This window comes from Tamandua tetradactyla, chromosome X (assembly GCF_023851605.1).
Source record: "Tamandua tetradactyla isolate mTamTet1 chromosome X, mTamTet1.pri, whole genome shotgun sequence".
Lineage (NCBI taxonomy): Eukaryota > Metazoa > Chordata > Mammalia > Pilosa > Myrmecophagidae > Tamandua > Tamandua tetradactyla.
The window spans coordinates 37,754,475-37,759,997 of record NC_135353.1 but is presented as its reverse complement, the minus strand read 5'-3'; positions in this window follow the sequence as shown (position 1 = coordinate 37,759,997).

Below are 5,523 nucleotides of genomic sequence, written 5' to 3'. Positions count from 1 at the left end.
AGAACCAGACAAAGCCTTAAATTATGCAAAAACACTGTTTCTGTGATATAAATGAATTGTACCTAACTACTGTGAGAATTCATTATGTTGTAATGTTTTCACAATATTTAAAGCAGAAGCATGTCAATAGTATTTCCTTCTGCATAAAGTTTTTTGTACTGTAATGTCTTAATCATAGTCTACCATAAAATATTTTAGGACTATCTTTAAGATTTAGATGGTCTAACAGCAGCATGCAATAATTGTATTGTAAGTTCTTGAGCAAAGGAAGTCTATTGCAAGGGACTTCTTTGCTGCCAGTTATGATATATTGTTTCGAGTTAGAAAAGTGAATAGCAACACTGAATATTGTAGAAATGCACTTTGTTCAGTATTACTTGAGGTGTTGCAATATTTAATTATTCATTTGGTTGTTACAGTAAAAAGCATTCTTAATTGTTATTGATGATTGCTGCTGAAATAGTATTCACCCTCAATTTCTACCTCTAGTAATGGATTTTATGTGGTAAATTTTAATATCCCCGAGCCTGGGCATGTGTACAAGTCTTTTTAAAAGAAACATGGTTTACTTTCAGAACACTGATCAGTTTTGAGAGATCATTAATGCCCTTGAAGTAGTTTTTGTGGGTGTGAAATAAGTGATAAAAATTTGAACTGGTCTCTCTTATTATATTGTTGTAATTAGGTCTACTGAATTTTGCAAATTGTATTCATGCCCTGATTTTATATACTTGTATCTATTAAGAAGTATTGTGATACTTGAAAAAATAAAGAACTAAAATCAACGAACAAAGTGCATGCTTGGAATAACTAGAAAAAGAAGAGCAAAATAATCCCAAAGTAAGCAGAAGTAAAGAAATAACAAAGAGGAGAGCAGAAATAAGTGAAATTGAGAATAAAAAAATAGAGAGAATCAACAAAACCAAAAAATGTCTTTTTTGAGATCAATGAAACAAACCCTTAGATATACTGACAAAGAAAAAAGGGAGGACAGTAAAATAAAACTGGAAATAAGAAGGGGGACATTAATACTGACCCCACAAAAATAAAAAAGGTAATAAGTGAACACTTAGAATACCTCTATACCAACAAATTTGAAAATGTAGATCAAGTGGACAACTTCCTAGGAACACATGAACTACCTATACTGTTTGAAAATAGTGTAGCGCAGAAATCAGGAAGGAGTCCACAGGTCTCCAGAAATGTTCCGCAAAATTAGAAGAGGCTGAGATTAAAGATCTGTAGTTTCAGGAAGCAGGTTTTATTTTCTGTAGCCATACGGCTCAGCTGAGTAGCCTCTGAAAGTCTGAGCCCCAAACAAAAGGCAACTTTAGCTTTTATAGACTGTATGACATGCTAGAGATAGGGGACCTTTAATATGGCCACCAGCAATATTGAAGGAAAACAGCTTAGGGTGTGAAGTGGGTTACAGAAGCAGATAAACTGTTAGGGGAGGGGTCCCCATCCCAGGTGTCTTATATCATCTGCCTGCAGTTTCACCCATTCCTGAAGGCTAGGAGAGGGGCTTTCTATCCCAGGAATGTGTCTTTATCTCACTTGCCTGCAGTTTTACCCATTCCTGAAGGTCAGGAAAAGGGGTTTGGGGATTTTCCACAGAGAAGGCAGCTGAACCAGAAGAAGGGCGGGAGAGGCCTGCCTGCTTGCTGCAATAGAAAACTCAACAAACCAATCACAGGTAGAGATTGAATTAGTCATCACAAACCTGTGAACAAAGAAAAGCCCAGCACCAGATAGCTTCATGGGTAAATTCTACCAATAATTCCAGGAAAATTAATACCAATTCTGCTCAAATTCTTCCAAAAATATTGAAGAGGAGGTAAGAGTGCATAACTCATTTTATGAAGGTAACATCACCTTAATACTAAAGCCACATAAAGATATTAAAAGGAGAGGAAGTCACAGACCAATTTCTCTGATGAATACGATTCAAAAATTCTCAAAAAAATACTTGCAAGTCAAATCCCATAACATATTAAAAGAATCATGCATCATGATTAAATATGTTTTATTCCAGGTAAGCAAGGGTGATTCAGCACAAGAAAGTCAATGTAATATACCACATTAATGAATCAAAGGGGAAAATTACATGACACTATTGATTGACACAGAAAAATCATTTGACATAATCCAGTACCCTTTCTCAATAAAAACATTTTGAAAGACAACTAAAAGAAGAAAATTTCCACAATACGATAAAAGCAAATGTGAAAAACTGACAGCTAACATCATACTCAATGGTAAAAAACTGAAAGCTTTACCTTTAAGATCAGGAACAAGACAAGGATGCCCACCATTACCACTTTTATATACCATCATGTTAGAAGTCCTACCTAGAGCAATTAAGCAAGAAAAAGAAATAAAAGGCATCCAAACTGGAAAGGAACAGTAAAACTTTAACTATTTGTAGATGACATCATCCTATATTTATAAAGTCCAAACAAATTTGTGACAGAGCTACTAGAGTTAATAAATGAGTTCAGTGAAGTAGTGGAATACAAGATCAACCTATAAAAGTCCATAGTCTTTCTATACACTAGTGTTCTACTTTGCTAGCTGCTGGAATACAATATACCAGAAACACAATGTCTTTTAAAAAGAGGAATTTAATAAGTTGCTAGTTTACAGTTTTAAGACCGAGAAAATGCCCCAATTAAAACAAGTCTATAGAAATGTCCAATCAAAGGCATCCAGAGAAAGATACCTTGGTTCAAGAAGACTGATGAAGTTCAGGGTTTCTCTCTCAAGTGGAAGGGCACATGGTGAACACAGAGTTTCTCTCATCTGGAAAGGCACATGGCAAACATGGTCAGGGTTCCTCTCTCATCTGGAAGGGCACGTGACAAACACAGCATCATCTGCTAGCTTCTCCTGGCTTCCTGTTTATGGAACTCCCTGGGAGGCATTTTCCTTCTTCATCGCCAAAGGTCACTGGCTGGTGGACTCTGCTTCTCATGGCTATGTCATTCTGCTCTGCTCTTTTTGAATCTCTCCTTCTCTTGAAAATGTTTCCTCTTTTATAGGACTCTAATAAACCAATCAAGACCCACCCAAATGGGTGGAGACATGTCGTCACCTAATCCAATTTAACAACCACTCTTGACTAAATCACATCATCCAGGGAGATGATCTGATTACAGTTTCAAACATACAGTACTGAATAGGGATTATTCTACCTTTATGAAATGGGATTTTGATTAAAACATGGCTTTTCTAGGGGGTACACTTCCTTTCAAACCAGCACAAATAGTAATCAGCAATGTGGGCAAGAAATCAAGAAAAAAATTACATTTACAATAGCAACTAAAACAATCAAATACCTAGGAATAAATTTACCTAAGGATGTAATAGCCTGTATTCTGAGAGCTACAAAATTTTGTTTAAAAACTCAAAGAAGACTTAATAAATGGAAGGACATTCCTTGTTTAGGGTTTGGAAAGGTAAATATAATTAATATGTCAATTCTATCCAAAACTATTTACAAATTCAATGTAATTCCAATCAAATTTCCAATGGTGTACTTTGCAGAATAGGAAAAGCCAATTATCAAATATATCTGGAGAGGCAAGAGACCCCAAATATCAAAGCCCATGTTGCAAAAGAAGAACAAACTTGGAAGTCTCATACCGCTTGAACATAGTTTATTGCAAAGCTACAGTGGTCAAAATAGTGTGGTACTGACCTAAAGATAAGTATATTGATCAATGGAACTGAGAGCTCATAGACTCATGCAATTATGGTCAACTGACATTTGACAAGGCAGACTATTCCATTCAATTAGGACAGAACCATCTCTTCAGTGAATGGCACTGGGAGAATTGGAAATCCATATCCAAAAGAATGAAAGAGGTCTTCTAACTCACACCTTATATAAAAATTAACATGGAAAGTATCAATGATCTAAATCTAAGAACTAGGACCATGATAGTCAGAACAAAATATAAGGAAGCATCATAGATTCTGCGGTAGGCAGATGTTTCTTCAACTTAATACCCAAAGTGCAAGCAATGAAAGAAAATATAGATAAATGGGAACTCCTCAAAATTGAATACTTGTGTGCATCAAAGGACTTTGTCAAAAAGGTGAAAAGGCATCATACTCAATGGAAGAAGTATTTGGAAACTACATAAGGGTTTAATGATCAGAATATATATAGAAATCCAACAATTCAATACTAAAAAGATAAACAACGCAATTGAAAAATGGGCAAGAGCCTTGAATAGACATTTTTCCAGAGTATATACAAATGGCTAAAATTCACCTGGAAAGATGTTGAACATAGCTAGTCATCAGAGAAATGCAAATAAAAACCACAATGAGATGTGATTTCATACCTACTAGAATGGTCATTATAAAAAAAATTCAGAAAAGTACAAGCATTGAAGAGGACATGAAGAAATAGAAATGCCTATTCACTGCTGGTGGGAATTTAGAATGGTGCAGCTACTTTAGAAGAGAGCTTGGTGGTTTCTCATGATGCTAAGTAGAGAAATGCCTGTCATGGTCAGGTTCATGTGTTAACTTGGCCAAATGGTAGTACTTGTTTGTTTGGGCAAGTGCTCACCTGTCTGTTGTGATGAGGACATTTCATAGAATTAAATCATTATCACATCAGCTGCATCCACAGCTGATTCCATTTGTAATCAGCCAAGGGGTATGTCTTCTGCAAGGAGTGATGTTTAATCTAATCACTGGAAACATTTTAAGGAGGATTCAGAAGAGACAGCCTCTCTTCCTGCTTTGGCTGGCGAGCCTCTCCTGTGAAATTCATCCAGACCCACCTTTGGAATCATCAGCTTCACAGCCTGCCCCATGGATTTTGGACTCTGCATTCCCACAGTTATGTGAGATACTTTTATGAATTTTATATTTGCAGGTGTTTCCTCTTGATTCTGTTTCTCTAGAGAACCCTAATACACTGCCATACCATCCAGTAATTCCTTACACTCAGAGGAACTGAAAGCAGGGATATGTATAGGCATTTTCACACTGATATTCCTAGTGACAATATTCCCAATTGTCAAATTTGGGAACAGCATTATTCATCCACTGATGAATGGAGAAAGAAGATGTAGTATAAACATATGATGGAATACCATTCAACAGTAAGAAGAAATTAACTCCTGAAGCATTTGAACAACATGGATGAACCTTGAGGATACTATTTTGAGTGAAATAAGTCAGATGCAAAAGGACAAATATTGCATGGGCTCATGAATATGAACTAATTGTAATAAGTAAACACATAGAGTTAGAGCCTGAATTATAGGTTACCAGGAAATAGAATGAAGATACAGCATATGGATCAAATGTTTAACGGAGGCAGAATTTAAAAATAGATTGAATTTAAATGTTTGGAAGTAGATTTAAGTTATGGTAGCACAAAATGGTACATGTAATTAAAAGCAGTGAGTTATGTGTGTTACTGTGGTTGAAAGGAAAGGTTTAGATTTAAGTATGTCTCTAGAAAGAAAGCTAGAGGATTAAACAGGGAACTTTATAAGA